Here is a 23,183-nt window from a genome sequence, read left to right on the forward strand (position 1 = left end):
AAATAGATTTAACCAATCAGATAACGGCTACTATTTAGGGATCAGAGGGACTTTCAAAATATAAAGGCCACTAACAAAGATCGCTCCACAAACAAATATCCCCATATAACACAGCTATTTGACCTGAAGTATATACACTTTGGGGTTTCTGTTGACATAGTTACCATTAGCTAATATTTCCACAAGATGACATTCTTGAATATTGCCAAAAACACTATTTTCAGTGACTGTTTACTCACCGTTGTAATGGTTGTACACACGCCATGTACATCACCCGTAAGCAAGCGTATGCTGATTAGCATTCGGAATTGTTCGGGTACAAACCTTTTCAAGATAAAAAGTTCAAAAGGTAAGTGCGAATGTCCACTTTCGCGATTTGGTAAGCTGTGTTCTGATTGGTCAGTCTCAAAGGTTACCTGACGTGACCTCCCATAAGGTTTTGTTAGACTCAGTAGTGGAGTGTAACGAAAAGTACTGAGGATACATTTACTTACTCTGGCCACTAAGGCATTCTTTTGACAGGGTAAAACATTTTTAAAGTTCAATCATGGGATGCAGAAGATGCATGCCTGAAAATAAGTGACATGAAGCGATTGGGAGACTGAATGCTGGTGAAACAATTACAGATATAGCACGTCATTTCAGTGTGCGTAAGAATACAATTTCATGTCTCCAGACATGTGTACAGCAGACCGGTCATGTCAGAGATCAGCCACGATCTCATTCATGCAATGAAAGCCTGACTTTACATTTCAACATGACAATGCTAGACCACACACAGCCATCTGAACAAGAGATCTTCACAGCATTCAACCTCTACATTGGCCAGCAAGATCCCACATCTCTCTCCCATAAAGCATGTGTTGGCCATTCTCAGCAGGAGAGTCAAGGAGATCATCAACCCCATACTGATAACAGTTGTGGCCTTGGAAATGCCCTCATTCATGAGCGAGTGAGTTTAGTTTTATGCTGCACTCAGCAGTATTCCAGATATATGGCGGTGATCTGTAAATTATCGAGTCTGGACCAGACAATCCAGTAATCAACAACATGAACATTGATCTGTGCAATGGGAAACCGATGACATGTGTCAACCAAGTCAGTGAGTCTGACCATCCGATCCTGTTAGTCGCCTTTTGTGGCAAGCATGGGTTGCTGAAGACCTATTCTACCCCGGGACCTTCACAGATCCCGTCATTCATGAATGGGGTAACATTAACATTACTGAGATCAGTAGATAAAAGCAGGAGACAACTGTAATTCAGGCCAACAGAGGCCACACACAATACTGATGTTTTTGGAGCAATACCCCACTCTCAATTTTGTTGTTATAGTGGTGTTAAGGAGAACAATGAACACAAGTCTGAGTGATGTTAAAAAGGACAAATGAAATGTAAAACCAACATCACTTTGATATACAATATATTTTTGGTATCACATGATGTCTGTCATTTTTTATACCAAAGTGCTAAACATTTTTGATTGAGCATATACTGACAGAATGAGCTACTACACCAGAAGTTCATATTCATTCTACAGGCTTCATGCTCATCCTGTCTGTGACAGAGTTGGTAAGTGATGATAACATGACATTTTACAGTGCTTGACTGCCTGGAGTAAAATATTACCGCTGTTACTGCAACCAACAAAGCAAGCAAGTTTTGTTTGTGTCCTTGTTTGATCTCTATAGTGACTACTACATGGGAAAGGAGAATGTGAGAAACATCAGAGATAAGGAGTTTCACTATGGAGGTAAGAAATTAGGGACAGAAATGTCATAACACTTTGGATGGCTGTAGACATTGTGATAATGACAGTAAATGTTGGTAGTTGAATTGAGGTGGTTGGCTCGGTGCCTCACGGTGACGTATTAGAATGAATGACTCCATTAAAAAAAAACTATCTAAACATTAAGCATTCATAACTCCCATATGTCATGACAGATTTATGACCGACTTAACATTAAAATCACTTTCAGACAGACATCCTTGATACTGGGGTAAAAAACAACCTCAACACTTTGATGATTGTAGGCCTGCTATAAAGAATGGGAATTATGCTTATAGCCACAATCCCCTTTGCACAACGGCAGGCTGGTCATAAAGCATTAAATCAGCTTTCATCTAAACTTTACAGCCCATCCTCATCATACAAGGCAACAAACTGTACCAAGTGGTCAGGCTCCTGTAAATGGTTGATTCATGCCACGGGTTAGAAAGATCACGCCAGGATTAAGATGGATTATTCTCTCTAAGAAAGTCAATGTGACAAAGATGACATGGTGTGATTTTTTACTTACCTGTATATCCTCCCCCTCCTCCCCCTGAGGAACATGCTCCTCCTCCCCCTCCAAAACCCCCTGCTGCTGCAAAGCCAATCTGCACCGACTTCTGACATGGTTTTCCTCCAGCTAAGCTCTGGGCAAGTGTCCTCCCTGGTCGTGGTTGCCATCCACTGCCACCTCCTGGTGTGTATAATGGGTTTATAATGTTTCAAGTGAGTGAGTGAGTCAGTCAGTCTGTGGAAGGGTGAGTGAGTGACTGGGAGAGTGAGTAGTCACTGGGTGAGTGAGTAAGAGAGTGGATGGGTGAGTGAGAGGAAGGGTGGCTGTACGGGTGAGTCAGTGAGTGAGAGAGAGAGAGAGAGAGAGAGAGGGTGGGCGAGAGGGGATGGGTGAGTGAAAGGGGACAGGTCAGTGAGAGGCTGGGTGAGTGAGTGAGTGAGTCAGTAAGTGAGCAGGTGAGTCAGAAAGGATGGGTGAGAGGGGATGGGTAAGTGGGTGGCTGTATGAGTTAGTCAATGGGTGAGTCCGTAAGTAAGTCAGCCAGTCAGTGAGCAGGTGAGTGAGAGAGGATGGGTGAGTGAGAGGAAGGGTGAGTGAGAGGAAGGGTGAGTGAGTGAGAGGAGATTGGTGAGTGATAGGGGATGGTGAGATGGTGACTGTATGAGTGAGTCAGTCAGTGAGTCAGTGAGGGGGATGGGTGAGTGACAGACAGGGGATGGGCAAAAGCCAGACAGGGGATGGGTGAGTGACAGACAGGGGATGGGCAAATGCCAGATAGGGGATGGGTGAGTGACAGACAGGGGATGGGTCAGTCAGGGAAGGGTGAGTGTATGAGTGAGCGAGCGAGCGAGCCAGCAAGTCAGTGAGTGACAGGGGATGGGTGTGTGAGAGAGGATAGGTGAGCGAGAGGATGGTTGACTGCATGAGTGAGTCAATCAGTCAGTGAAAAAGAATGTAAGTGGCAAGCTTCACCTTGAATGTGCCATAGGAAGGAACACCAATTAAGTGTTTGTTTGGACAATCAGCAGTGTTACAACTATGGCAAGACTTTATCATTTTGAAGTGTTTTTGCAACTAGACCTGCACAATATGGCTCCCACAGATGATATTATTCCAGGAATATTATTATAAGGGTAACACTATTTTTCAGGGCATTATCATTTGCAGGAGCCATCCTTCATCGGGCAGTTAATGAAAGACCTCGGGCTTCTTCAAATGATAATGCCCTGAAAAATAGTGTTACCGTTATTATAGCTAAAATGGATGGAATTTTCAATAAAACAAGAATAAAAAAAACGGCATCGCTCTAGAAGCATTTACGGCCAACAACAAACAACGGAGGTCACTGACACACATTTTACAAATATAGACACATCATAGAACAACACAGATGACGTCACTATTGCGAGTGATGACATTCGACCTTTACCTTTGCTCATACTACCAGCTGCCATTGTTTTCGTTGATGAACGTTAGACTTTAAGTCGATATTTTCATTGCTGTATGTTGTTATTTATGGTACAATTGTTATGGTTGGCACAGGCAGGAAAGTACATAATGGCACAGGTACATGTGATGAATGTGAGCCAAATATATGGTCAAAAATGAACCCTTGTTCAAACGAGCCGTAGGTGATTGAACTTCAACAGCTGAGCTACTTATGACGTCGCTTAACATTGGCTTGATAATGGCCCGTCGTCAAGCATTTTGCGGGCATTATCAAGTTACAGTGGCCCTCTCATTTCTGATAACGTGCGGGCATTTTAATGATAATTCTATCTATTTTAGCTATAAGGCCAAGCAATCAGAAATAGCACAGAAATGTCTCAGACATAACCAAGGATCAAAAGCATACAGTGGTCCTACCCACGAGTCATCTGAAAATATCTTCATACAAAGTTTTAAAAACATTGAGCACTTTTTATATAGATTGCCATGTATTCCATTTAATGTTTGGATGAAACACTAATATTGTATAACACACAGTGGTATATTGAAATTAAAGAAATGGTTTGCAACAGTTTCACTGCAACAGTCCTTTCAACTGTTTTATCAATTACTGCCACCTAGTGCTTCCAATTAGGCACTTTTCATCCCACATAAGTCATATCTCTGACATAACTAGACCAATATCATATTTTTAAAAAAGACTAGAATGATCAGAACACATGAAAGAGAGGAATTCAGTTTGTGCATAGTGTTCATAGGCATTAATCAGACTGTAAATATACAGACACGGGCCAGTTATTGACACTTGACGTAATTTCCATAGATTCATTTATTTCAGTGTAGAATAAATAATTTTCATGAAGTGAGTTAAGGGTGTATCTTTGTAAAATTTGCCAGGCAAATGTGAAATCTTCTCTACTCTATGCACATAATTTCAGTGCAATTTCCGACCAGTATTTAAACTAATGACATCACATTTATCAACTTACATATGAAGGAAAACCATGGTCTATGGACAGTCAACTCCTTTACTGCAATGGGTATGACATTTCGGTGCAGGTACTTACACTGTTATTGAGCAAGTGATACATATAGAGTTGTAATATGGAGAATGTATTCATTGCAGGATATGCGTATATACTATTGACAGGGTTGATATACACTGGATTGCTGGTGAGTGATTTGAGCTAAGTAGGTAGATGTACAGAGTAATAGTGATTAAAACAGTATATAGAATGAGTTTATACAATAGTTAAGTTACAATTCTGTGTATCACTTGCTTGATAATGGTATTAGTACCTGCACCGAAACGCCCATTGCAATAAAGAAGTTGACTATCCATAGAACTTGGTTTTCCTTCATCTATACAACTTCTAAAATGCCTTTCAAAGAAATTTATGTATGGTTCAACAATGCACAATCCCATTGGTTGCCATGTTAAAGGAGTTCATGGCACAGTACATATATACATGTATGTTGATTAAATTGTTGACATTTGATAAATAAGCAAAGGAAAATTAAACAGAAGTTATATGATCATTGGTAAGATGATTTCTTACAAATCTACAAAATTTGACTTGGATCTTACCAAAATTAAATTAACAAAATTCATTTATGCTACACTGAATTAACATCCGCATCAATGGAAATTACGTGAAGTGTATGAATATGACTGGCACGCGTCTGTACTTTAGTTTGTAGTTTGACATTACCGGATCCATCTTTTAGAGACAACCCAGCATGTCCATCCCCAATATCCATGGTGTGCTTCACCTCAGCATCCAGGCTGATCTCAGACCTTGCTCCAAGGCCGCCTCCTCCTCCGGCAACCATCAGAAGCTGCACGTTTCCAGAACTTCGGTCTTTCTGCCACAGAACACAAAAATGGAATATATCAACAGGTTTCATCACTGCCACTTGACCTTCTAAAGATTGAAATCTAGGTCAAGCAAAGTAGACATAAATGGCACACCAGGAGGAAGAAATTATGTGAATCACTTTGGTGATATCTACAAAGACATTTTGAGGGGACAAAATGACATGTAATGATAGTAAAAAATAGAACCATGCATTTGTGTAAAGCTCTTGCCATATCTCACAATGACAAGCATATTATAACAGACGACATTGTAAGAACATGGGCAAGTTAATCTATCAAACAACTGATGTCAATCAGGCCAGAATGCCATGAAGACAGGTATGGTGAATATAAAACTAGAAACATCACCATGTAGAAGATACTTTCATCTCCATTTATGATATTATCTTGCTTGTGTTGTTACACAGAATGTGATGTTGTTTTGTGAAGTTGTATCCAAAGTTGCATATAAGTCAAATACATAAAATTTTAACAAAAATTAAGTGTATTTAAATATTTGGCTGCAAAGTTAGTCATTGAATAGTTTTGAACTGTTAAAGAATGAATAAACTCACATTTTTTAACTCTATTACCCATTACATATGAAAAGCTTGTGGTTAGACTTAAGCAGAACACCAAATGTATTTTAAAAAACAGGTGGTTACTTAATAACCAGCAATTAAAAGTTGCCAAAAAGTCATCTGCTTCACTCTCGCCCACCAATGAAACCACAAACAGATTAAGTAACTCTGTTGCCAGCGCCCTGTAGTGACATCATGTGAGGAGGGATTTTCAGCTTGTGGTATATAAAATGTGTACTAAACCTGTCAATTTGCTAATTTCTCAACTTCAGCAAAGACATGCTGAATTGTTGTGTTGCTGTCAAATGCTCCTAGGTGTCAGCTGATGGTGTCACCCTGCACAGAATCCTCCGGGGCGCCTCAGTTTGTGCTAAATATGTTGTTTGTGAGTGCAAAGTGAGCACTGTGGAAGCCTGTATGTATTAAATTGTTTGGTTCGTTACCTACCTCGCTTCCAAGAGAAGAGAATGCTGTTTAGATTTGTTTTCCTCGAGGTACAAAAATTCAAACTACTTGCTAGTTGTAGTAAATGATTGATGACCAAAAGGATTTTGCATGACACGACTTGTAAGGTTATGATTTTTTCCTCGGAAGTGAAGTTTGTGGTTGAAGTAGTGTTACATTGACACCCATCTCTCTTTCAAGAATGAAATTGTTATGTTATAAGCAGTGTCATGCAAAATCCTGTTGTCCATCAATCAAATATATATTTTACTACCGATAGAAAGTAGATAAGACTTTGTAACTAGGTGAAAAAAAATCTAAATAGCATTTATACTCAGACTTTCTTAAATCGTGGCATCACTGCCTAAAATCAGTCTGAGAATCAGACTATGGTTTGTTTTCATCAAGTTAAAAGATCAAAAGTACTTCTGACTCATAGTTAAATATGCTTTTGAATCATGACCAAAAGGATTCTGCATAACACAGTTTGTAACAGAACTACAAGAATGATTTATAACATTATGAAGTGATTTGAAAAGTGTCTATGAAAACAGGATGTATCTCGGAAAATAAGCAAAGCAGGTGACAAGATTAAATGACAGTAGATTGTGAAAACAGAGCTTTCATTTTTCAAAACAGTTGTCACAATTGCAGGTTTAGACAAACCTATAAACACGATAATCTACTCTGGGAAATGTAGATGAATACTTCAGCAACCCACATAACGTATACCTTACATTACGTCAGAGAAGCGCAATCCCCTGAGTGGTTGAAACACTGTTCACAAGAAAGAATTGTGCTCTGTTGTCAAAAAGGTTGATTTAAGGAAATTAATGTCGAAATGAGTAGTTTTAATGACAAGATTTCATTTGATAAGAATGTCAAAAAATGATTTATGCATTTGTACCCTCTAGAGTATATGTGATCTTTAAGCATTTTAAATTGTTCAACTATCTGCACTGAAACAGAAACAACTCAAACAATTCATTTTTAAAATTTCAACACATTTGGATGAAAAGTTCAGGTAGTGCCCCAATAAAGACAGCAAGGTTGAACAACCAACAAATCTTTCATTATTAATTAAACAAGAAGTTACATAAAAAGTTACGTAAGACTTTGAACTATTGTTGAAGATAATAAAATATGAAAGTGTCAGGTAACTTCAAGTGAAATATTTACACAGATTTAAGTATTATCTGCATGCTACAAGTGTATGCTACAAAGACATATGTATGGTTTTCACAGATGATCAGACCCCCAGATAAGATTTAGCTCATGTGGGTTCTGTACCAACTACAGAAGATTTAGCTCATGTAGGTACTGTATCCACTAGATAAGGTTTAGATCATGTGGGTTCTGTACCCACTAGATAAGATTTAGCTCATGTGGGTTCTGTACCCACTACAGAAGATTTGGCTCATGTGGGTTCTGTACCCACTAGATAAGATATAGCTCATGTGGGTTCTGTACCCACTACAGAAGATTTAGCTCATGTAGGTACTGTACCCACTAGATAAGGTTTAGCTCATGTGGGTTTGGTACCCACTAGAGAAGATTTAGCTCATGTGGGTTCTGTACCCACTGTATATTCGGGGGTATTATGAACATTAAGTGGGGATTTCATTCTCGATTACCCACTGCTTTCAAATACTTGAGTATTTCAGTGATTTTACTCAGCTATGTCATTGAGTAGGTTTATTAAGCAGGTATGTACTGCCTTTCGTCACACCTAATAACAAACAGCATAAATATAATGGAAATGATTTTATAAACATCACTCATCCTGTACTGACAGGACAAGACTGGTTCTATGTTAACAGTACAACTTAATAACAATCAGTGTTTTTTGCATTATGTAAACATTTGTTATAAATATATTTAGTATGCATATGTATCAAACTGTTTGTGTATCTAATATATTATTAAATGCGCATGCAACAATTATTTTTCAATGAATAATTGGAAATTTTGTATGTATATTTTGCCCAGATACGCAGCTTAGCTGAGCCTCTGGATGATAAATCCTTTTGAATTGATGGCACCTCCATATTATTCCATCAAAGTTGAGGAGCAATAGGAATTACAGCATTCAATATTGGTAAAACAACAGTTCTCTTATACTTATTTACCCAGTGTAAAGAATAAGAGATTGATGAAACTGCCTTGTGTGTTTCATATTAAGACCTTCATATAAAGAAACAGACAAAATTCTATCTAGTGTTAAATGCCAAAGATATGACTTCAACTCTCCACCTGTCAACTTTATTTTGAGCAATGTACAAGCATAACCTTATGATATGGTGAAATCATTCAACTGACTTTGTCTTGGCTGAGTTTTCTCATGACCCAATACTCCTTCCCCAAAACTGATATCAGCAACATTATTGTCCTGACCTTAGCTGAAAGAAAATCAAGTCTTAAAGCTCTCCTGATGAGTTTTAGACAGATGAAGGTGTAGAAATCTGACGTCAAACATGTCTTAGATTTACGCGATCCATTACCTCACAGGTCCGTTTTCAATGAACAGCATCAGCCTACTTGACACCAGTAATTCAGTTTCCTCACAGTGAACTTGAGACATCACTCATGACTCCTTACACATCTGATTTTCCATGTGCAGAAGTAAAGGTCACAGAGATAAGGACATGGAAGGATAAGAGCCATTCTTGACCAGCTAGATCTGTAGTATTTAGAAGGCAAGGGTATTTTGTCTCTTGTTCAGGGATGATTTATTCCACATTCTTAGTGGATGGAGGATTTGATTTTTAAACTTAATTTGTTCTAGCAGTTTAACATTGTAACATTTAATTTTCCCACAGGTTTTCCCTCACAAAGAGACAATGAATGTCGTGAACAATATGTGTTTGGCGCCATCTTTCTTGGGAAAACCACTGTTGTATATAACTATATATCTGTTCATGTTTATATTATCCGGTATTGAGACTACCTCTGTGAGCAGGATAATGCTGTTTAGGAAACACCCTGATGTCAGCTTAGAACTCTGGTCACCTCCCTTTAGCTTGAGCTGGCAACTCACCCACTAGGTGTCTTGTGTTTAGCATGTATTGTATAGATAGCTGAAGAAGGTTGAACTTTCCCTTGTCTTCATCAACATACAATAATGAGCTAGTTCCCCTGGCTACAGTACTTCATCTTTGAAAGTATTAAACTATAGATGGATTTGTGTTCAGCACTAACTGGCATCAAGTGAATTTATGGGCTAATTAAAGGACCATTTTGAGAAAACTGAGAGCAGGGAGTACTCAGTAAAATGTCCATATAATTTGAAGGAGGGTAAAAAGATCTTTAGTATGAGAGCTAGATTTTCTTCATTTCAACAACTGCATTTGGGAGGTCTTATGAAAACTGTAATACTCTGCTGAAGATGTAAGGTATTAAAAAGGCTGGATTTAAGAAGTTTTAGTTATTACTAAAATACTTAACAAAATTAACGTTTGTTCACAGACTTTGAAGTTAAAACAATGGGCCTATTTCAATAAATACAAGTGCATTGAGGAACATAGCGTAGATATCAGTCATAAGTGTATGTCTGATAATTTTCAAACAAAAAATGAACAAATATATAATATTTTTGGGAATTTAGTTACTTGAAATTTCCACTGCACCAAAAAGGGCCAATAATCTGTCTTGACATATCTGGTGGTCACAAATCTAAAAGTGTTTCTTATGGATTTTTTTCTCGTCTACCCATGAAGATGTGATTTCTGGTGATTCAGTTGCTTTGTCACCTGGAAACATTGGCCTTGAAATAGTTACCTTCAAAACAAATGTCCCTCCACCTCCTCCTCCTCCGCCGCCCATCAGGGAGCCGTCCTCATCAACATCTGCACTGGACCTTGGGTTACAGACATGACCAAGGCTATATTCCTTCTGGAACAAAATTATGCTCATTATCACTGCATGTGCCATATATTACCGTGTATAAGCCGACTTTATAGATATATAGATAAGACGACACCTAATTTGACCGCTTAAACCAGTGTCAAAATGGTATGTTTTGTGCATCAGCCAACCTCCCCACCAATGATGGGTCAAGTTAAGCTCCCACCACAAGACTTCTGGTTGTTGTCACAACATACAAGAAGTCCACATCTACAAAGGTAATGTTCTGTCTACAAACATCTTACATGTATTGATTTGTAAAGGAACGTAATCAAGTTGTATGTAGTAATTCATTGGGGTTTGTGTCCGCTGAACATCTAAATGAGACATTACTGACTGGGCATGTAATAAATGACGAGAACAACCAATTTTTCCTGCAAGAAGAAACACAGACTGCATTTGTCACAAATATATCTCTCCTGTTCAGGATCCAGTCTTTGATAGGCTAGTTACAATATTTACTGATTACTGTAAAACATGAAATTAATGCGTCACGAAGTTAAAGTGAGTGTGAGGGTCTTATCTAAAATGTGCCACGAAATTAATGCAAGCTCAGGAATCTGTGTTGATGATAAAATATGACACCCTGAGTCTTTGATGTTGTTCACTTTCTTTTCACACTTGTTATTTACCAAATAAAAATACTAGATACTAGACATGGTCAGACTGAAATGCTTCAATATAATAGTGCAAGAAGAGTACAGGCACATTTTTTTGCATGAATAAAATGTTCACAGTAATTTCATGATTTACAGTATTTGTCATCAGATCTTTTAGAAAATGTTGCTCATACTATCAGTCACATGTTTCTGATTCATTATATTGCGGTCTGTTGCTTTGGCTTGAAAACTGCAGACAGAAGCATAAGACAAATATTTCCACTAATTGACTCATTCTGTCCCTCATAATGGCCAAGACAAACAAACAATCATATAGTATTTCTGTCTCTCATATAGAGGAATGATCCTAATACCTGTTGTCTGCATGCATGTTCTCCTTCTTGACCGATGAAGAATATGAGTTTGTCTCCCCTTGACAAGTTGAACTTAGCATAAACAAGATCGCCGTACGCCACATCTATTGTACTGCGTGCACCTAGGCCACCACTTCCTCCTAAGGCTGAAATGCTGAGACACAAAATATTTCATGAGATTCATTAAATAATTCATAAAATTTAAAAGATTGAAAGTTTAAAGCGTTTAATATCTGTTATGGTAAAGCGATCATCATACAGATTTTCTAAGAACAATAATTAGTTCTTCTTATTTCAGTTATTAATGACTGGCCAATGAAGCTAAACGGCTTTCACTCTACCTATATTAATCAGGAATCAATTAGTAAGTCTGACTAATTGCAGTGTAAAACTATTTGAGAACTTGAGAGAAGTTAGTCAAGGTTCAAGACTGCTAAAAATATATTTTGAATCACCATACATTGTGACGTGGAAGATTATTTCACGTAACGTTTACATCATTGCTTGCATGAAACATATCAACAAATGTAAGCCAGTAGTGTTTGTGGTGGGCGAAACATTGAAAGTTGGCAAGTGTGGGTGTGTGGAATGCTATGTACCATTTAAAAAAGGAAGGGGACATGCCATTTTATGAGTATACTACTAGCAAATGCCAATGCATATGAGAAAAAGTAATGTATATCCTTACAGAAGAAACAAAGGAATGGAATAAATTATCACATTTTCCCTTAATTTCTCTTCATCATCTGTTTCCTCTTTGGCTTTATCATTTGCATTTCATCAAACTTCTAAATCCAATATTCCTACTTTTTGTGAATGGTATATTTTTCAGCCCATTATCAACTTAGAGCTACACATGGGCAACTGGACATGCTATATTTGGGATCACACATTCTCATAAAGTACAGACCATTTGTCTGAAAGGGTTCTAAAGATGACTGTTCTGGCTGTGCTAGCAAATAGGTGCATGGGTGTGGGTTCGAATCCAGGATGGGACTGAACCCAACAGAAGTACTAGAATCTGTACTTTACTGAGAAAACGTAATCCCAAATATAACATTTGTTACATTTAACCACCTTCTCAATGGTATCATGTATTATTCTTGAACAGTTGATGCCCTAAATGAGTTAAAAACAGTGAAATTTGACATATCAACTTCAACTGATCTGTGGAAAAATCTCAGATGAGTTCAAGACAACATGAAATGTGACACATCCATGTTTGACACAAATGAAGATTGACTGGAGACAAGGAGGACTAAAAATGTCCACGAATACTGATAGTTATGTTTTTCAGCATGAGTAATGTTCCCTGACTTACCTATAGGTGGCAGTGTTTGGCACCTCCCACTCTTGAGCACCAGCATACTCCCCTTGCAACACCTCAACTTTCTTCTCGCCCCGATATGACAGATTACACTTACTCTGCAATGGTGCCTTGGACCCCGTCCGTCCACAACTGTCAAACACATAACCTGCAAAATCAATGCATTCTGATCATAATCCCTGAAAAGTTTGATGTCCATTTGTCCCCATCCAGGGGAGATTGCTGCTCAAAGCTGAGCAAATCATAGGCTTCCAGCTATGCCATGAATTTATAAATCTCCATCAAAAGGTGACAAAATGAGGGGCAACCCAAACATATTGAGAATACTCTGCCCAATTGATCATTCCTCTTTACCTACACAACACAATACACACTATTTCTCATAGCCTTTTGACACATGTACATCACTTTGTTGTCACGCAAAAAAGGGGCACATCATTGTCTTGCCATGTTATCAAGCACCTTACAAACTTGTCAGCTGACCTGGCCAGTATTGGCATGGAGTGACCATAGTTTACCATGTTCCACAGACCATGGTACTCATGATATACCATATTTGATAATTAGTTCCACAGAACACCATTGCCAAGTGTGACATCAGAAGACCATAGTATCCCATGGTCAGGGATGTTAAGATTATATCTATGATGCCAGGTACTTATCATGGTATAGCATGTCTATTCTAGGTGATTGTCAGTGATGGAGTTTCCATGCTTGTAGCATAATATACCATGGCCAGCAGTAGTGTCTGAAAACTTGCAGGGTCTACTATGATGCCAGTTATCAAAGATAGTGTACCATGTTTACTTACACTGTGTTACACGTAGAAATCTAAAGCATCCACGAAGCATCCATCCAAAGAATACAATTTTATTTACTTATTGTTTAACAGGCTCAGCAATATAAAAGCTATATGACAGTTCCATTACTTTTTATCACAATGCAAATTTTGCAAGTTTGTTTGTTTGCCTCTTCCCCTGCGATATGTTAGCTACATGATTAAGTTTTTAATAATCAACCAGATATTGTCAAGTGATTGACATCATAAGCATTCATCTACACAACTAACTGAGATAGGATGAGCTGTACCATTCAATCTCCTGGGCAGAGGCCCGTTTCACTAAACGCTCGTAGCCTAAGATCTCGTAAGTTTTCTCGTAGCCATTGTACCTCCTATGCTGTAACACAGGAGCTATGGATGCTACGAGAAAGGTTACGAGATCTTAGGCTTACGAGAGTTTCGTGAAACGGGCCCCTGCCTCCTAAGACAAGCAAGAGATCAGTCCTGACCCTGATATTCACGTGTCAATATTTTAATTAACATGAAACATGTTGATGATAAACAGAATGCCATCATGCCATTTCTTTCTATATACTTTAAATCGAGAAATTTTTGTGTCACGAAATTTTTGCGAGTGGCGACCAAGAGACGTTCTTGCGTCAAGATATTTTTGCGACTTGCCTAATTCTCAAAACATAGTTTAAAGTTTTATGTGGAGTAAATTCAATCACATATTAAAGTTTGTCGCTAATTATAAACACCATTCAGTGGAGTACTTCCGCATGTATGCAATCAGTGATGTTTTCCTAAAAACAGCACTTGCTGCTAAGACAGATAAGCTTAAAACAGTTCAAAGGGATTAAATTAAATGGAATGACTCTAATAAATTGGCACTGATGAAGGACCAGTTTAGTCAGTGTGGGCGAAGCTGTTGATCTCCAAATAAGTGTCATGAAACCTATCCACGCTCGCTGGATGGTCTCGGCCTTTCAAACAGTCTCTAAGAAATGTGTGTTGTGTGGATGGCGCCTGTCTGGACTATTGGACGTACTGACTGACTAACTTTTGTTCAGGTATCCATTGTTTGACATGTGACAAGTGACTACGAGTAATGCTAGCAGTTAGTCATTCTTCGCGTTGTCATCGTTGCTTAATATGTGTATTGTCTAGAGCTAATGTTAATTCATATGAAGTGGTGAATAATAAAGCGAAGACAGGACAGGTTGTTTGCTGATTATTCATTGCATTCTACCAGCAAATTGTGTCATGATATTTTTGCGAGCTCAAGTCATTCGCAATTTTTGCAAAAATATCATGTTCGCAAAAATTTAATGATTTACAGTACCGGAATATGGCCAAAATGGCTTACAGCAATGGCAGTCATACTGACTCATCCAATGCTCAATGTTTAACTTTAGTCGGATGATTAATGTTGTTCAATGTTACCAAAGACAGGTTGAAATTTAATAAAACTCATGGAGTTTATAGATGCACATAAGGATACAACCGTTGGCAAAATCATAAGAAAAATATCTTCCCTGTTATCTATACACAGTCTAACCCCATCCAGTCATTGGGGCCAAAGACATTTTCCAGCTAGATATTGAACTTTATATTAAACCTATTAAATACCCACAGCGCATGGCTTTCACCTTACAAATAACTTCTTTTTTGACATTTTAACACACTGAATGTTTTCCCCAAGAAAGATGGAGCCAAACATATATTGTTCATGACATTCATTGTCTTTTTGCGTTTGTAAAATCTGAGGGAAAAATAAATGTTACAAGTAACTGCTAGAACAAATTAAGTTTACAAAACAAATCCTCCGTCCACTGAGAACATGAAATACATCATCCCTGAACAAGACACAAATTGTCAACAGTTATTCCGTACTTCCACCATGATTAAAAATGATGTAGAAATGACATGGAGAAAATATGTATAGTGTGCTGAGGGATGCACAATAATATTTAATGTAGCAAACTCAAGAAGTTTGCTATTACTCCAGGAGGAGAATCTCGAAAGGGACCTAGGAATAGGATTTCGTAGCCTCCCACGAACTGACTTTGTTTGACACAAAATAAAAAATATGTCAAATAATTTCTACATCCTTAAACAGAAGTCAACATGAAAGTGATCATTCTGATAGTAATAAGACTATCCATCATTAACTTTGAGGTGTTGTCAGGAAACAAACAAAATGTGGTGAACATGCTCACAGAAGTCCACCACATATAAAGGCCTGTCAAAAACCCTGATACCACAATCTGAGAGAAATGTAGGCCTTTTCAAGAGCCGCCCCAAGACACCATACGAACTGACAATGAAGAGTCAAACAAAATCAGTACTGGGGAGGCTATGAAATCCTATTCCAGGTAGTAGGCCCCTAGCTGCCACCACCAGGACCATAATATAAACATAATATTTATGGCTAAAAGTACAGTTAATTACACAGCTTCAGTACTTGACCTTGTAATTAGAAACTGGAAGCTTTGAGACTGTACTAAATTTGTGGGTCATAAATTTCTGGGTGCTGTTGTACAGAGCAGTCTTAATGCAAAGGTCAGCTTAACTCCCATACCTTAACATAGACTTAAGGCAGTCTTAGTGCTAAGGTTACCTCAACTCCATACCTTAACATAGACTTAAGGCAGTCTTAGTGCTAAGGTCAGCTTAACTCCTATACCTTAACATAGTCTTGATGCAAATGTTCTTTTGTACAATGGCACCCAGGACTACACTGAGCTATATTCACTCTCCACAGTGGCTATTGAATATGACCTATCATATCACATTACACACTGACCTGCAAAGAATAATAAATCATACACAACAACCATGAGTCTGATATTAAGATCACTGTCTGTACACACAATACACACTGAAATCAACACGAGTCATGGGATACTCATTAAACTCGAATCAAAAGTCCCACAACCGTTAAATTTAATAATCCGCAGTGGTCACAGATGTCCAAACTTTAACATCTGTAATTCCTTTAAAACCATAAAATAACAGTCAAATTTACTTTCATAAGAATTTAAGTAATGCTACCAGTACATGATGCGTTTAACATCTGGGACACCATATAACATAAAATAGAAATGTCTCACACATTCTAAACTCTTCAACTTTAAAAACAATACAAGCTATTATTCACATCTGTTACAGAGAAAATATAAAACAATGATGTCTGGCAGTTACTAGGAACACTACACATGTAATTGTAAGAGTTATGTAACCATTAATTTTGACCGAGAAACACATTTTGACAGATTGTAGCACGACTGACACATATGAATATTCATGTTCAGTGTTAATACTGAATATGCACAATCACATTTGGTTAATGTTGAATGCACAATCATATTCAGGCTCTTATCAAATTAAGGTCTAATATAATGTAGGATCACATTTGGGTTTATACGAATGTGAAATAATATTTGGCATCATCATCGAATGTACAATAGTAATTAAGGTTTATCTGAATGTACCATAAATTTAGGATACATATTGAATATATGGTGTGTTTTAGCATCCTTGTTTTCACTGTTTTTGATATTGTTTCTCTTCGCCCAAACTCAACAAATATCAAATCAGTTGCTTCATTACATGTTCTGTGTCGTTTAAGGTGCCCATAAAGCACACAAAGAGTTGCATTTACCTTAGATATAGAGTACATGTGACATCAACCTGTTTAAGTTTATATATGACTATCAAATATTAGGGTGTTCCCATACTTTTTGTTTGTAGCATAAGACATGTTTCTTCACTGTACCATTTAACTTGAACAAGATTAAAGGCTAAGAAAATTTATGGATTTTTCAAGATTTATGGATGTCAGCATGTGAATAACATGACGTTTCGGGGCATATGCTTGCTCCTTATGCAGTCCACTTCTTAATGTCCTTCTAAGATTTAAGATTTAGGTCGGTTTGCAAGAACTATTTTCTCTTGTCAATCATTGCTTTTAAACATGTTTGTTATCATTTCAACAAGTCTCTGATGTAACTTAAAGTACATGAACATTTGGATGTGGTAACGAAAAAATGGAGTGTCACACCTCACTGTATACTACGTAAAACTTACTCATACATGTATGATAAATGTTGTCAATATGATCTTTCTGAAACATAATAGCATCACATAAATGATCTGTCATTATGTTTTATATCACAATTACCATATATGTTATGAATAATTACTTGAACAACTTTATCTGTAAATGATTGCAACAGCTTTCCTCAATCCTGTTTTCATGATTGCTGATGAATATACAAGGATGATGACACTGACACGATCTAGCATCATGAATTAATTCATTTATAGAATTATGGGAACATTTGAATGTAAATATATCCAGAAATCAGAATCATCTCAGATTTTTTCCCAGCTGTTCATCTTAGATGTTTACAACAATGTAGAACACACCATTTCAGAGGATAAAGAAAGCCCAATGGATGCAAAAGGAAAAGAAGTGATGAAAACTAATGGGCTTCTGAAAATCAGTGATGACATAAGGTGTTCCTAAATCAGTATACCTGTTCTGTTCAAATGCCAGTATCCATTACCAACTGATTTTGCAGAAACAACAAGAGTCATCAGAACATGACATATCCGCCCACCCCTACATATTTGAAAGGACAAACAGCATCTGACAGTTACTTAATGTCTTTTTAGACTAAGTTTGAATTGTTTCCATGGAATTCATCAAAAATATTAATGCCATATATCTGTAAACAGCAAAAGGCACCACTTCAACATCTGCCTCATATATCTGCCAAGATCTGTTGAAAGATATCAAATGCTTTCCAAGTTGTGCTCTAGAAACAAACCCATCGGTCCATTTTGAGACTAAGTTCGAATTGTTTTCATGGAAACCCAGAAATGATAAATCACAAACACCTGTAAATAGCAAAAGGCACCACTTTGTTTTTGCAGAAAAATATTCAATGTTTTTTCAGTTCTGCTCCAGAAACGAAGCCCGCCCAACCATTAGACCAACACTAAAATGTTCCAAGGAAAAACAAAAAAAACCAAAAATGCCAAAACTCAGTAAATAGCAAAAGGCACAACTATAGGTTGAGATAATTATATGTACCAAGTTTGGTCTAAAAATATTGAACAGTTTCTGAGTTATGCTCTGGAAACAAAATGATTACAGGCGGATGGACGGATGGACGAGGCGTTGACTATATCCCACGGCATTACATGCCGCAGGGGTAAAGAGGGTTGGTTCCTATTGATGCATCTACATCTGCAATATGGTACATGTAAAGAATTGACTAGGGGCCATATGTCGTATTTGTAAAATCCTCTGAATATCCACATAATCCCGTCTAAATACAACATTGATGCAGTAAATAATCCTATCTAAATACAACATCAATAAAGTACAGCAGTATATAATCCTGTCAAAATACAACATCAATGTAGGACGTTGGTGGAACCTAGTGCTTATGTATAATTACAAACAACCACAATATCGGTGAGTCACCTTTCTGAACGATATTTTCCCCCATCTGTTGGCAGACTTTTTCTTTGACAGATGGATATAATTCATTTAAATCATTTATCACCTGTTGATGCTCCAGCGTGTGTATCAACTATTAAACTCTATAATGTGAAGAAGCTACACTGCTGTCACACTGGCTGTATAAACTCTCACATATTGTATTGACATTTAAAATCAATGTTCACTGTACAGATCAGCTGTGTATTTCTATAAATTATGCAGACTCAATCACCATAACCAACTATGGCTTCTTTGCAAATGTTTGCTTTGGTTTGGATACACTTTAAGAAACATTTCAGCTTTTTGGTGGCAGTGACTGTGACCATAAAACTATCCAATGTATCCTTTTCAGATCTTAATGAGATCATCCTCCAGAGAAAAGTGTTAAGTGACAATGAAAGCCCAAATTGCCAAATTTGGTTGAAAAGTTTTGGTTGTACTTTTAACAAACTTTGTATTATAATTGCTTGTACTGAAAATTGTTAATGTAAATATCTTTGGACAGGGTGGTTTTAGTTGTAAGAACTTTTCCCTGATCCTTTCCATTTTGTGAGTAAATTATGTTTAAATGAGACAGACTACAGAGTCTATGACATAAAGAAATTGAATAAGCAACACAGACTACTGCCTTGCAAATTTTTGCTGATTGCAGGAGTTGAAAAGCATGTACATCGGTGTGGAAAGATGTTCTCAAAATTGTTTCATGTTGTTAAACAAGGTGCCCTAGTCCTTTGATGCTTTTCGTGAAATAAGAGCCTCATAATACAGATCTTGAGTATCGATTGGATCACTCTTGCCTGGTGGCTGCCATTTTGACTACATTTGACAAGAAAGGTGGGATCTAACTGGTAAGTAGGTCAGCGATATAACTTGCAACAGCCTCCCATGACCCTTCACTTGAGCCATGAAATGTCAGTCTGGTTTAACAAGAGTGGAAACATATTTTAAGAATTTTATAGTCAGTAAACTCCTTTGCTTTGGAAAGATAACTCCACTGTATTTTGACACATGTTACGTGAAACACAACACGGTTATAACATTATGCATCATGTGTATGTAAACAGACAGAATTTACTCACATGATGTAGCTCCAGCTAGGATCCATGCAGGTACCAAAAGTAATGTGAGTTCCCATGGTCCCAAGCATGGTGATCTACTTACCTTCAGTTGCTGGTGCTCTATTACCCTTTTTTGTGTTATCGGAAATTTCAAGTTACATGCTTAGTTTTATCTTGCTATCTGTTATAACCTAGTTGTTTTACTGTCCTTTATCTATAGGTTTTAAGGAATAACTTTATTAATTATTAATGTAAATCCCATTTAGTCACGATATGGCTGAAATATTGCTGATGTGACATTAAATCTTAATTTACTCACTCACGTACCGGCAACACATCAGTGTATAGATATGAGTGAGTGAGTGAGTGAGTGAGTGAGCGAGTAAGTCAGTCATTATGGTTTTATGCCAATTTTAGCAATGCTCCAGCAATATTCTGGTGGGGAATACAACAAAAGGACGTCACACATTTATGGAATCAGACCTGGGTGCTGGCATGATGTCTGAACCACTAAGCTACCCAACCATCTCATGTAAAGCTAGAATAATTAGACAAATGCAACTAATTCAATAGGTACATTATTAGGTCAAAAATGTATAAATACATCCAACTGCTTGACATGTAATAGATGAGACTGCACAGTAAATGCGTTTGTGACAAGTAGGCGGGGCAGGGAATGTAGACGAATACACTCGGTTGCTGCAGGTACATGTACAAGAGTTAGACTGGGCATTAAGCATGCTGACCGTGGCATGAACTCAATGCCATTTCTGCTTAACATGTGTCCAGTAGTCTTATGTAAAAACATGTCTTATTATCAAAACATGATTCGCATGAGGAAATTGAACTTTTCAATATTCAGACAACAACCTGTTTCCCTCTTGTTTCAAATGGAATGTTCTGGAGGTTGTTCCCATATATGCAAACTGGGGTCATTTGTCCGGTCGTGGCTCATCTAATACTTGTCAAACAGTAACATATACTTTAGTCCGTGCCTTTCACATTTAAGAGGTATCAATTTTAAACATAAACAAACCCATGATGGTATTACAAACACAGCATACAAAACAACATAAATAGGCAGACCTCACTATGTCATTCTGAACACAGATTGCTGGAGCAATCATTCATCATGTACTTTAATGAATTTGACCAGCTCAAAGATATATCCAAAGCCCTGGCTGTAAGATGTGGAAACTATTATATCTTGTACATGTGTTTCAACCTGCAGCTGAACTATCAGAAAGACAGATCGGAGATTGCATATCTCTGCAGCCTGTTTCACATGACCAAATGTAGGTCTACTTATATGCATTTCCTGGTCGTCATGTACAATAGGTATCAACAATTAATCTGTCCATAAACCTACATCAACATGTAGTCACATCAACAGATGGTGATGTGCATGATACAAAATGGAAATATTGGTATAAATGCGCAATACCAATGCTTTTGGCTATGGGAGACATGACGGTTCACAGCTGTCAGAGGGACACACAAAGTACCTGGCCCAGGAAACCAATTATTTGACTTTGATTTTGTAGATGCCTCTAAATGGATGACATTCTTGACTTTGAGTGCTGTCGATTTGGTGCCTATTTGGTTTCATAGCAGTAAGCACCTCTCATTCAGCGAGAGACTCACATGTGCATTTTACATTTTAAATTCATACTGTACCTATTATTTTAATCAATTTAGCAGTACTGATCAAAGATTAGCTTTTCTTACGAGAGAGGTTACTTTCTGTGTTTATCAGAAAAAGTATTAAAGTGTTTTGACAACAATTGCTAGCAATGTCATGGGCTTATACAGGTAAATGAACACATGTCTGCAAGGATTATGAGATGTTGTTACAGGAGGTAAGTGTTTGTCACTCGTCATTGGGAGTGAATACTAAAAATATTATTTGTGCACTTTGATTGAATTAACGGTGACAAGGTTACAAAACCTTCTTCTAAATTAAATCATTCATTCATTCATTCATTGTAATATTTTTTTGTAATGAAACGTAGACATAAATAGCAATACTGTATTACACCCATGTTCATATAGATTTGAAATAATCAAGTTACTAATTTAGACCTAACTCAGTTGCGACTCTTGGTTTTTCATAATTCTAAAGTAGATAATAATACATTATCAAATATGAAGTGATAACTCTAGCATCGACTCATAATATATATATATATTATACATAAACCATACAAAGGTAGCTGGAGCATTTTGTTCAAGCTGTTGAAAGTTTCATGTTGATTTGAAATGTGATTTTTCAATGCAATTTACGAAAACATTGTGTAAGAAACGTTTGTATTTGATCTCTCTAAGTATCTTAGCCAGTGTAATTATCACGTGTATCAGATCCAATGTCAATAAAAGCAGGATAATATATCAGTTACGGAATTGATTCACGTGTGTATAATCATTCGGTCAGACAACACTAATGAGATATTTGAACACCTTTCAACCTCAAAATAACTGCCTCCGGCAGAATGCATGTCCAGGTAAAGTTTTGTCCCTTGACAAGTGTAAAACAAACTAATGGGCTGTTATGTCATTGGACAACCTGTTTTATGGAATCATCCAGATTGTCAATCTTCTGAACCTCGTTTGCATTCAAAACAAATACAGGCATGCCCATCTTCATACACATTTGAAAGGATTCAACTGCAAGTGTATACATTATAATAAATCAGTATCGTGTCACTTTTTGAATTCTATAATACATGTACTTGAATTATGATATTCATTTGTAACAATGTGCAGATTGAAATGTTCAGCAAGCCATTATGTTTGATGTACAAGTAGTGTGCGCAAAATGTATATGCAAATAAATGCTATCTCTACTCAGTGGTTGGATTGGGTTATCCGGGATAATAATAATCGGATTGTAGTGCTTTGAGCGCTTTAAGGAAAAATAGACTCGCCAAGGTGCTTGTTAGTCCTGTGTACATTTCAGGCATCCTTACAATTATGTATGTTAACGATACACAAACTTTTTCATGATAGC

This window comes from Haliotis asinina, chromosome 8 (assembly GCF_037392515.1).
Source record: "Haliotis asinina isolate JCU_RB_2024 chromosome 8, JCU_Hal_asi_v2, whole genome shotgun sequence".
NCBI lineage: Eukaryota > Metazoa > Mollusca > Gastropoda > Lepetellida > Haliotidae > Haliotis > Haliotis asinina.